The sequence below is a fragment of the Macrobrachium nipponense genome, chromosome 15 (genome assembly GCF_015104395.2).
Source record: "Macrobrachium nipponense isolate FS-2020 chromosome 15, ASM1510439v2, whole genome shotgun sequence".
NCBI lineage: Eukaryota > Metazoa > Arthropoda > Malacostraca > Decapoda > Palaemonidae > Macrobrachium > Macrobrachium nipponense.
Genome location: NC_087208.1, coordinates 67,229,140 through 67,242,011, shown reverse-complemented (window position 1 = coordinate 67,242,011; position 12,872 = coordinate 67,229,140). Strand labels below are relative to the sequence as shown.

At 45.8% G+C, this 12,872-nt stretch overlaps 1 protein-coding gene across 7 annotated transcripts in view; it reads left to right on the top strand.

The window, feature by feature from the left end:
- LOC135195033 (uncharacterized) overlaps window positions 1-12,872 on the top strand; it is a 311,947-nt gene that overhangs the window by 114,663 nt on the left and 184,412 nt on the right. The window lies entirely within an intron of this gene.

Sequence of the window (12,872 nt, the reverse complement as noted above, 5' to 3'; positions counted from 1 at the left end):
GTCTTGACAATAATGGGTTCTTCGACTGCCATATCAATAAATAACAAAGCAGATGTTGGAGGTTGTTTTCAGGCTTGACATTCAGTAGGATTTTGCTGGCAGCAAATGCCACCAGTAGTGAAAAGGATGAAAATTTAAAATGGTAAGAGTTATAGTGCCAGCTAATAAAGGATACAGAATCCCACAAAGGACGCATACATACTTTTACACATTCTTGTAGAATACAGCCTATGGAGTCTTGTACTTTTCATCTATCTTTTTTGTCTCATCCCCTCTAACTTTCCAATTCCTTGAACTTACATGCTAAAATTTTTAACCTTTAGTTTAATAATAAAGATTATTTTCCTGGGCCTTCAGATGTCTAGGAATGTGATGCCTTGGTCCTTTGAAATTACATGATAGTAATAGAGTACACAGCATTCTCAAGGAATTCACTAGATAATTATTGCCATGATATACAAGTTATAATGTTCAGGATGAATCTTCCCTACTATTAAAGATAGTTTAGATAGCCACACTAATAGGCAAGGAGATGTAAGCTATCTTTGATGGTAGATAAGTATCCAAATACTAATAAATTTTATTATAAAAATTTACTTAATCATCACATATTACAGTTTACATTATATTAGTCATCAGAAAGAATATTGTTCATATGCGGGACAAACCTTCGGTCTTAAAAATAGGATAATCTAGGTTATCTGGAAACCAGTTAAAAAAACAAAGATTGTACAGCAAGGAATCTGTGGCATCTGGCAACTCTTGCATTTATGAGGTGGAAGCTGGTCACCGACCAGGTTTGGAGCCTCATGATGCATTAGTCTTTCTTTGACCTCCTAGGAGAGTGGTTCTCGCTTTTGTGCTCTCCTTCCCAAGCCGGTTTGTTTGTTAGCTCATGATTTATTTATTCTTTGCTCTCAGTGAATGTGTGTTTGCCTGCTTGTCTTTTATCATGGATTCCTCCAAGAGTTCTAGGCCCCATTAACGAATGTGTCTGGGTGTTCTAGGATTTCCATGTTCAAAGTCTTTGGTGTCTTCCATTACTGACCCCCATACCACTTGCAGTAAGTGCCATTCCAATTTTTGTACTATCACTAACCCTTGCCCGGAATGTCGTTCCTGGTCTGTGTCGCAGGGGAAGGCTTTCTACAAGAAGAGGAAGCACTGAAGGGTATCTATTTGTCCTTGAGAAGGTTTCTCGCCTCCCCGAGTGGACAATTTGGCATCTGACCCTTCTTCCAGAATTTTTCCTTCTGCTACATTTGATGCCCTGATGTCAGTCCTTTTCTTCCATTGTTCCATCTTTGGAAGTATTGGGAGTTGCATAGGATGATTTTGTGATTTTGTGTATAATGTTGGCCCCTTTCTCGTTGGAGGTAATCTCCCTCCTGGGAGAGAGGAGGCGAATCCATCATCTTCCTCTGTTTCAGATACAGAATTGCACAAGATGGTGGCTGTTTGGGTACCCAAGGCCTGTGGGGTTCTCCCTCCTTGGATGGCCTGTTGTCGCATTTCATATCTGCTCGCCATCCTCCTCCGATCCCACTAGCAGTCCCCCATCCTCCGAATCTCCTCTACTTTGGCTCTTGTGTGCTGCTGCCTAGCGGGACACCATCGACACCAATGATTCTTACCAGGTTGCCACTTATTTCAACGCCAGTGAGGCCATCGACTCGAGCCGCCATTCTGAATGTTTTGACATCACTCCCAGCATCCTTTCTCCCACCGTCAGTTGCCGTGACGTCATTTCCAGCTTCGTCTATGATGTCATCGCAGCTGGCTGCAGACCCATCGGAGATGTTCCTTCAAGAGATGGTTGATAGGCTGGACTGTGTTTTTGCAAAAGGTATCCTGTATTTTCAAGCAAGAAGTATCGTAGGCAGAGAGCTCTTTCCCCTTCTCCATTGCTTTTCCTCCTCCTACCCCTCATTCTCGGGTCAGACGTTGGTGGATTCAGGACTTTGTTGCTTCATCCTCCGAGAGTTAGAGGGGTATTTTACCGTCTTCCCAGGACAGATATGCCTCCTCCCTGCACATACATGGACATGTTCCAGATCATGATGGCCTTCACTCAGCTCAAGGTCTTCAAGATGATTCTTTGTCTCCCCAGCCTGTTCGAGTTTGCCGCAAGAATGATAAGGCTCCCCTCCCAGAGATGTTGCTTCTCCTTTTTTGCCTCCCAATGAACGTGTTCATAGTGACGGTTGTGAGGCTGATGACAGTTGCAGACGTGAGACAGTTAGGGTCCGTATACAAGTTGCTAAGCCTAGTAAGGCTTCTTTGCCTGTGTGATGGGAAGGCCAGCCTTTCTCCTGTGTCCAAGAAGCCTAGGCTTCCTGGTTCTCATTCTCCAAGGAGTTTCCACTTGCGTCGTTCACCTTCCAGAGTTGGGGGATTTGTTTATTCTCATTGTGGCCAATCTCCTTCTCCAGGGCATTCCCTTGTGTGTCGTTCTTCATGTCGCAGCACATCTCGAAGCCATGTGCATGATTCATCACACGGCCATGTACATAATTAATCACACGATCGTGTGTGTGGTTCAGCTCAAGGCTGTGTATGTGATTCATCACATAACCATGTGCCTGAGCCCTCTTGCACTGGAACTTTCGTCGTTGAGGGCTTAGTCCTGTTAGTGGAAGGTGTGACGTCCAGCTTCCAAGGGAAGTTTCTCCACAGGCCTTGGAGAAGGATCCTTCTCGGCCCTCTACTTCACGTCGTCGTTCACCATTGCCAGAGCCAGAGGTTTACCTTAGTTTCATCGTGGGTTCATTTGAGATACCCTGACGATTGGCTGGTCTTAAAAATTCCAGAGAGAAGTTGGTTTGGGACAGGGACTGTCTTCTCCAGTTTTGTCAGAGCCTAGGCATTGTAGTAAACCTGGAGAAGTCCAATCTGCTTCCCAGCCAGAGGATCCTTTACCTGGGTACGACTATAGATACGGCAGCATCGAGGGTTTTTCCGTCGGAACAGAGGTTGCAAAAGTTCAGGTCTGTGGCACACACTATCCGTGCACAGTCCAAACAGCCAGCTCTCCAGTGGCAGGTTCTCAGAATCTTGTCATCTCTCAAGAAGCTGGTCCCTGTTGGTCAACTCCACGTTCACTCTCTGCAGTCGAGACTGAAGGCGTTCTGGTCCTGGCAGGAGATTCCCCTCAGCAACAGGTACCTCTTTCAGAAGAGGTGAGAAGAAACCTATGATGGTGGTTGGACAACCAGTATCTTGTAGTAGTAGGAGTCCCTCTACATTTACTCCATCTGGATTTACTCCTGTTCTCGGATGCTTCCATGAACCCTTTAACGCCGATTGGACGTATTAAACGTCGACAAAAATTCTGTCGGGTGCCAAACCGACGTACGAAACGTCGACGATAAAGTTTTTTTAAAAATTTGCGGAAAAATAGTTATAGGCCTACAAGGAGAAAACTTTAATCACGTGCCTTGGGGGATGCTGGGAGTCCACGGCTCAAGTTGTTGTTTTGTTTACAATTGTTACCCAGGCGCGCAAGAGCGAATTTCTTTCTTCTCGCACTAAAAAGCATCAGCGACACATCTCTGAAATTATTTCATCACTGACATAATTTTTGCACCATTTTATATTAGCCGTTACATAGAGTTTTATATATGAAAATGTGCGCAATTTCATGTAGAATACAACAAAAAAAAACTCATGGTTATAGCTTTTATCAGTTTTGAAATATTTTTATATAAACGATAAGTGCCAAAATTTCAATCTTCGGTCAACTTTGACTCGACCGAAATGCTAGAAAAACGCAATTGTAAGCTAAAACTATTACATTTTAGTAATATTCAATCATTTACCTTTATTTTGCAACAAATTAGAAGTCTCTAGCACAATATTTCGATTTCTGGGCTTGGCCGTGTTGCTCCGTGAAATAGGTTCCTTTACCACTATTTCTAAGGTAAAATATTGTTATAATACCAGAGAACCGCTAAATTGGAAATGCCAGAATATTCTGGCTCACTCACCTTTATTAAAAGGCGTCGGTATGGTTTCTGGAGCGAGTGAAACCACTACCACGGGTGCTTCTCCAATTAGTCTCTCCTACATCAAAAAACCTCAAGAATAGGGGAGCCGACCTACGGCTCACTACCTGCTACCGTGTAGCTAGCGCCTGTGACATCATTCCTTTGATAGCACTACTACGCTGCACACGCGTTTTCTTTTGCTGTGTTGTGTTTCTCGCTTTTTGGAATTCTATTTCACCATGGATCGTCAATCTGCTTCTGCATCCAAGTTAAGCACGGCTATTATGGTTGACACTAGTATTTAGGGAATGCCTTTGGCCTTTTTAACCGAATTATTTAGGTTTTTCTGAGTCGTCGCCCCATGCGGCTTCGGCCCCAAGCCGCCATTACAGCGTGCCCCTTTGTATCTCCTCATTTCGGGTCTCACGTGGTCTGCCATACCTAGTGAACACGAATTTTTATAGCGGTATTATGTTATCATTGTGTTTCATACATTCAACTTACCTGTCAGATATATACATAGCTATCGACTCCGTCATCCCCGACAGAAATTCAAATTTCGCGGCACTCGCTACAGGTAGGTCAGGTGATCTACCGCCCTGCTCTGGGTGGCAGGACTAGGAACTATTCCCGTTTTCTAATCAGATTCTCTCTGTCGCCGGTGGTATCAACATTGTTGTTACTTCCTCCTGACTAGAATTCTTTTTTCGCAACGCTTTTGATCATCTCTCGCTGATATTTGGTGACGTACTTGGATCGTTGTTTGGCATTCGCTATCGTGGACTGTTTTTTGGACTTGGTTTTTGGAATTCGTGAATATGTCTGACTCTAGTGTTAGTTTCAGAGTGTGTGTGAATGAGGGCTGTAAGGTGAGGATTCCGAAAGCTTCGGTAGATCCTCATACTACTTGTAGTGGTTGTAGAATGGTTGAATGCTCGATTGAGAATACGTGTAACGAGTGTGAGAAATTGAGTGCACAAGAGTGGAAGAATCTAACTTCTTACTTGAAGAAGTTAGAGAAAGATAGAGAGAGGAAGGCGGCTTACAAAACCCGCAGAATGTCTACATCTCATGATTTACTGTCTAGTTCTGTATTCTTCTTCCTCTGATAATCATGCCCATTCTGTTTCAGCCCGTTCACAAATTGCTAATCCCTCTAGTTCTGCTTCGGAAATAGCGGAACTCAGAGCTTCCCTTCAGAAAATGCAGGAAAAAATGGCAGCATTGGAAGGTAAGGAAAGTGAATGTGGTTTCGCTAGTGATATTAGTGTCCCCAGTAGTAGTGGAGGGGGCGTCTGGTCGTCTCTGCGACGCTCCCAGGCCTAGACCTCTTCCAAGCTCCCTGGCCCGGAGGAGAAGGAAAGTCGAAAGCCGTACGGGGGTTGTGGAGAATCCCCAACGATCAGGCGTCCCTTCGGCAGAATCTATCATATCACAAACTGCCAAGGACCGCTATAGGAAAAGCGTCCTTCGTCAGTGCTTTTCGTCTTCTAGTTCGCCCTCTCCGAGAAGAGGATGGAAGGAGTCGAAACTTTCCCGTCCGCTGAAGAGGAGTATGAAAGAACATGAACTCAATTCTAGTCCCGAGCGCTTCTCTGAAGAAGGAGCGCCTTCGGTAATAAAGAAGGCTAGAATACATTCAGACTCTGGGTCTGGAGGAGATCCTGGAGCGCCTTCCAGATCTCCCTCTCCTGATTCGAAAGATTCCTCAACCCAGGAAAAATTTTTAATGAATATGCAAGAACAATTAGCCTCGTTGGTAGGAGCTCTATATAAGGAGCCTACTCATAAGAAGGATGATAGGCTTCCTATTAAAAGATCTAAATACCGATCTCCTGTCGGACGCGACGAACCCTACAGGGGAGTTGTCGCACAAGCGGCCATCTCTGGGGGAGCGATGCGTTAGACAGGAGAGAAGTAAGAAAGGAAGTTACTCCTGTCAAGAGTGCGGCTCCAGCCAGGAGCCAGGCTCCGAGTAGGCGCAAAGAGCCAGAGTATGCAGTACAACGTTCAAGATCTTCAACCAAGCGCCAAGAGTTAACTGAAGAAGAAGATCCTGTTTAGGAGTAGAGCGCTTGTTAAACGGAAAGCGCCTACCTTGATCAATACTCCTACTAAACACCATACGCATTCCAAGGATCAGGAGTATTTGGAGCGATGTACTCCTGCCAGGCGCCAGGAGTCTTCGGACCTCGATACTCCTCCCAGGCGCCAGGAGTATTCTGAACTTAATACTCCTCCCAGGCGCCAGGAGTATTCCGAACCTTATACTCCTCCCAGGCGCCAGGAGTATTCTGAACTTAATACTCCTCCCAGGCGCCAGGAGTATTCGGAACAAGATGCGCCTACCAGAAGCCAGGAGTATTCGAGGCGCGCTGCGCTGCCAAGCGCCAGGAGTATTCCAAACACGTTACTCCTTCCAGGCGAGATACTCCTGCTGTACACCAGGCGCATTCCCTGCATGAAGAGCCTGACATCCGACAGGAGTCATCCAAGCGTCAATCTTTTAGCAAAGAGAGAGTAACTCTTAGCCCCTCTTCAATTAGGAGTGCTTCTTCAGAAAGGAAGAGAGTAAGGGAAGAAACAGAAGAAAGAAGGGAGCCTTCTCCTTCCGAGCCTATGAACCCAGAAGATGCCTCGGAGGATGAAATGAAGGAAGGATTTTCTAATTACAAAGTTCTTTCGTCCCTTCTCTTGGAAGAATATGGAGACTCTTTAACGCCAGCCACTCCTCCTTCTCCACGCTCTCTGTTCTCGAGCACGAAAACACACAAGTCTTCCTCTTTCCTAAAAATGAAGCCTGCTATATCTATGAGGAGGGCGCTTCAATCTCTTGACTCCTGGTTCAAGAAGAAGAAGGAGTTAGAAGGACGGTCCTTTGTATGCCTCCCGCTAAACTTACAGGGAGGAGAGGCATTTGGTACGAAACGGGAGAAAATATGGGATTGTCTCTGTCCGTTCAGCTGAGTCAGACTTCTCGAGTTTAGTAGACTCATCGAGAAGACACGCCTTGAATGCAGCAAAAGTAACATGGGGGCTTTTGGAAACGGACCACCTCCTCAAAGGGCTTTTTCACACTTTAGAAGTTTTTAACTTCTTAGATTGGTCCCTTGGGGTTCTTGCCAAGAAGTCTCATGAAAAGGAACAACTGGACCCAGAAACCCTAAATAGCATCCTCACATGCATTGATAAGGCTGTTCAGGATGGATCGGCTGAAGTATGCTCCCTCTTTGTGCAGGAGTTTTAAAGAAGAGGGCGGTTCACAGTGCTTTCCTCACGAAGGCCGTCTCTCCTTCGCAAAGATCCACCTTATTGTTTGCGCCTCTCTCAGAACATCTTTTTCCCTCGCAGTTGGTGAAGGATATTGCTCATTCGCTGACTGAAAAGGCCACCCAGGATCTCCTTAGACAATCCTCAAGGAAAAATAGGCATGTGGCCAGTGAGGAAAAGAAAGTGGCTCGGTCCCCAGCTCAGCAGCAGCCCTTTCGAGGAGGCCTTCCAGCTAGATCTATCGCCAGAAGGAAGTCAACCGAGAAAAGGGGCAGGTCTTCCTTCCGTCCCTTTAAGAAAGGGAAAGTGAGAATTCTGTCCTCCAGACACCTGTAGGAGCCAGGTTACATTTCTTTGCGAAAGCCTGGGAAGACATAGGATCGATTCCTTGGACGATGTCATCATCAAGAAGGGTTTTATCTCCCATTCCCAAAGGACATTCCTCCCTTGACAACATCACCGAGGGAATTGTCCGCCAGATACAGGGACCCTGTTCTGATGGATACTCTTCGTCAGATGGTGGAACAGATGTGGGACAAAAGAGCAATAGAGCTCGTGCTGGATTGCAGCTCCCCGGGGTTTTACAATCGCTTGTTTCTTGTAGCAAAAGCCTCGGGGGGATGGAGACCGGTACTGGATGTAAGTGCGCTGAACAAATTCGTAAAACAACAGAAGTTCAGCATGGAAACGTCTGCTTCAGTCCTTGCAGCACTGCGGCAAGGAGATTGGATGGCGTCCCTAGACCTTCAGGACGCATATTTCCACATCCGATCCACCATTCGGTCGAGGAAGTACCTTCGATTTATGTTCGAGGGAAGAATCTATCAGTTCAGGGCCCTGTGTTTCGGCCTTTCCACGGCTCCTCAAGTCTTCACGGACGTGATGAAAAATGTATCAAGACATTTACATTTGAAAGGGATAAACGTCTCCCTGTACCTGGACGACTGGGCTCATCAGAGCCAGGTCTCAAAAGCAGTGTTGGAGGACCTGTCAACAACACTGGAATTGACAAAATCATTGGGATTGATCGTGAACCTCGAGAAGTCTCAGATGATCCCCAGCCAGAACGTGGTTTATCTGGGGATTCAGATGGATTCTCGGGGTTTTCGAGTTTTTCCCTCTCAAGAGAGAATAAAGAAAGGCTGTGCCACAGTATCGAACTTCTTAGGGAAAGAGCGCACTTCAGCGAGGGAATGGCTGAGCCTTCTGGGGACCCTTTCCTCGCTCGAACAGTTTCTTTCTCCTAGGAAGACTACATCTTCGTCCGCTTCAGTTCTTCCTGAGAAGAAGTTGGAGTTGGAAGACAGGACAGCTCTCGGACACGTTTCCAATCTCGGAGGAAATAAAAAAATCATTTAAAGTGGTGGTTGATTCCCTTAAAAGAAAACCAAAGGAGTGTCCCTGCAAGTACGGAACCCAAAGCCTGACATTGTTCTCAGACGCGTCGGAGTCGGGCTGGGGTGCAACATTGGGATCCAAAGAAAAAGAAAAAGTGTCAGGCACCTGGTCGGCAGAACAGGTGTCATGGCACATAAATTGCAAGGAGCTTTTAGCAATTCACCTTGCGCTAAAGAGCTTCGAACATATAGTCAGAGGCAAGGTCGTACAGATAAACTCAGACAATACGACCGCTCTGGCTTATGTCAAGAAACAAGGAGGGACTCACTCTTTCGCTCTGTACGAGCTGGCAAGAGATCTGTTGATTTGGGCGAACCAAAGGAAGGTAGTTCTTCTAACGAGGTTTGTCCAAGGGGAGAGGAATGTGAGAGCGGACAGACTGAGCAGGAGGTTCCAGGTCCTTCCCACAGAATGGACACTCCACTCAGAAGTCTGTCAGAGCCTTTGGCTCCTTTGGGGGAAGCCTCAAATAGATCTTTTCGCCACATTCCTCTCCAAAAGGATACACACATTTTGTGCCCTAGTGGAAGATCCCCAGGGCTTATGCAACAGACGCCTTCCTCCTGGACTGGTCAGGGATAGATGTTTACGCTTTTCCCCCCGTTCAAGATACTGGGGGAAGTAGTCAGAAAATTCGTGGCATCCGAAGGAACCAAAATGACTCTGATTGCTCCGTATTGGCCAGCTCAAATTTGGTTCACAGAGGTGATGGAGTGGACAGTGGACTTCCCCAGATCTCTTCCAAACAGAATAGATCTGCTCAAACAACCCCACATTCGAGAGGTTACCATCAAAATCTACCCGCTCTTGCTCTGACTGCCTTTCGACTATCGAAAGACTTGTCAGAGCGAGAGTTTTCTCGCCAGGCAGCAAGCGCAATTGCTAGAGCCCGCAGATCATCTACTAGGCGAGTGTACCAATCGAAGTGGGAAGTTTTCAGAAGCTGGTGCAGGTCGAAGAAGCTGTCCTCTTCCAGTACCTCTGTGACCGAAATTGCGGATTTCCTTCTGTTTCTTAGAGAAAAGTCGCATCTCTCTGTACCGACTATTAAGGGGTACAGGAGTATGCTGTCAGCAGTCTTTAGAAACAAGGGATTAGATCTAACGAATGATAAGGATTGCACGACCTCATTCGTTCCTTCGAAACATCAAAGTCACTTGAACCTAAGGTTCCAAGCTGGAACTTAGATGTGTTCTTAAATTTCTATCCTCCGAAGAATTCGAACCACCACACACTGCTTCATTTCGTAATATCACTAGAAAGTGTTTGTTTCTGATGTCTCTTGCAACGGCAAAAAGAGTCAGTGAGTTGCACGCCCTTGAATCACGAGTTGGCTTCAAAGGAGACTCTGCAATTTGTTCATTCCAGTCTCTCTTTCTTGCCAAAAACGAAAACCCTTCGAATCCCTGGCCCAGGAGCTTCGAGGTCAAGGACTTTCTAGTTTGGTGGGCAGAGAGGCAGAAAGATCCCTTTGCCCAGTTAGAGCTCTAAAATTTTATCTGGACAGGAAGAAGCAGTTGGGGGGTTCGCAAAAAGGTCTTTGGTGCTCAGTAAAAGACCCCAAGAGAGCAATGTCCAAGAACGCCTTAGCCTTCTTTGTTAGAAGTGTTATTATGGAAGCTCATAAGAATTGTCCAGATGATTCTTTTAATCTTTTAAGAGTGAGAGCCCACGAAGTTAGGGCAATCGCAACCTCTGTGGCGTTCCAAAGAAATATGTCACTCAAAAACATTTTGGACGCAACTTATTGGAGATGCAACTCTGTGTTTGCATCTCATTATTTAAAAGACGTGCGAGTTACGTATGAGAAATGTTTTTCTCTAGGTCCGTTTGTGTCAGCACAGGCGGTTCTGGGTAAGGGAGCTAGCACCGATCCTTAATATTGTATGTAACCCTCTTGTTGGATGTGTTCTTGAGTTTCCTGTGCATGGGAGTGTCAGGTGTCGCACAGGCGACCTTCACTTCTCTTCACTAGGAGATCGAGTGACAGCTGACTTTTAGAGGGGTACAAAAAAAATAATATTTTTTTTTGTATTATTGTATGTGTGGTTATTGAGTTTATGGTTGTTTGCTAAGAGTTTGGGGATAGCTCTTGGCAATCTTAGAACTAACACGGGTGTTGGGTTCGGGTGATCGGGATCGGTTGTGTGCTCCTTAAATAAAGGCGTGTTGTCATATAAGCGGATGTGCTCCCATTGACAAACGCCAGTTAGGTTCTGTCGAGTAAGTGGATGAGACCCCATCGACAGATCCACAAGAACTCTTGGCCACAGATCACTATCTCGCTAAGGCTCTTGAGATGAAGCAGACTTCTGGGCAGTAGCCACGAAGTCTTCCATCTAATAAGGTAGGAACTAAGGTTTATTTATACCTACAACATATGTTGTTTACCTGTCTAGTCAGTTAGTTAGCTGTCTCTTGCCCTCCACCAAAGGGTGTCAATCAGCTATGTATATATCTGACAGGTAAGTTGAATGTATGAAAATGATATTGTTATGATACAATAAAGTTTCATACATACTTACTGGCAGATATATACAATTGAAGACCACCCAGCCTCCCCGCAGGAGACAGGTGGAAGAGAGAATCTGATTTAGAAAACGGGAATAGTCCTAGTCCTGCTGCCCAGAGCAGGGCGGTAGATCACCTGACCTACCTGTAGCGAGTGCCGCGAAATTTGAATTTCTGTCGGGGACGACGGAGTCGATAGCTATGTATATATCTGCCAGGTAAGTATGTATGAAACTTTATTGTATCATAACAATATCATTTTTTATTATTATTGGTGATGCTTTTTTGACGATCATGTGCTTTCACGGGGGTTTCTTTCGAGCATGTGTTCATGTTTCGTAGCTCTTCGGGAACCTACAGTTTCATGCATGCTGTTTCTTTTGGTTAGGTTACCTCGTTAGTTCTTATAAGTCTATGGTAGTCTTTCTTTTAGTCCTAGCCTACCCTGGCTGCCTGTCCTACGAATATTCGTAACGACACTTAAGCCAGCTGCTCGGAGTTACCAAGTTTTGACCACCCTTACCGGTTGGTCGTACATGGTCCTTCCAGGACGTTCCTCTCTCTCTTTATCTCATTTTTCATTTTCCCCCTATGTTTAGTACATAATTTATCTCAATTTATTTCAATTTCTCTATTTGTTGTGAGTCGGCTTCGGTCAGCCTATAGGCCTTCCTTTCGCCTGGCCTTCTTCACCTTGTGGGTCCACCCAACCGTGAGGGGTCCAGGCAATCTCATAGTCGCCACCACGCTACCGCTCTCTCTCTCTCTCTCTCTCTCTCTCTCTCTCTCTCTCTCTCTCTCTCTCTCCCCCAGAGCTCCCACCCAGGTGGGTTGATATCTCGCTCACGTTGTCCCTGACAACCGATCCGAGTTTTCTATTGGGGGTGAAGGAGGGCCCCATGGGGGCCCACGGGTGGCGTTACTCAGCCGGTCTCAACCCAGAGTAGGGGAGGAGCTTCGCTCTACCCAGCCTCGGTCGGCCACCAGGCTCGGGTGAGCTCGGCTCTCTGGGCTCTAACGTCTACCTCGCCCTTAGTCACACCATCCCCTCCTCTTGGCGGGAATAGGATTCCTGCATAGCCGGAGCCCTTGAGGGTAATGACTTGACAGTGGCTCCGGCCTCCGACGGGCTTACATTTTTCATATTATTATTATAAATGTTATTATGTTTATAGTATTAATTTATTGAAGCAATACGCTTCCAAGGGAGCTACCCCTCCCTTGTTAATTTAAGTTTTCATACAATCAACTTACCTGTCAGATATATACATAGCTAAGACTCCGTCGTCCCCGACAGAAATTCAAATTTCGCGGCACACGCTGCAGGTAGGTCAGGTGATCTACCGTCCTGCCCTGGGTGGCAGGATTAGGAACCATTCCTGTTTTCTATCATATTTTTTCTGTCGCTTGGAATGTAAACAACGTTTGCAGTTCCTCCTGACTTGATTTTTGGATTTCATCGCCATCGATCTTCTGGGCTATCTTTTGCAGGGAAGTACTGGATCTTTGGTTCGGCATACGCATATTAATTTGTTTTGATAACTTTGGCTTCGAAAATTTCGAAGAATTGTTTACTTGTAACTACCGAACTTTTCGGTAGACAATCACATAGTTTGCAAGAAGGAAATTTTAATATTGATTCATAATAACGTGTTAGTAACTGTTCGAATTGGATTGAGCTAACTTCCTCCTTCTTGACGATGTAAG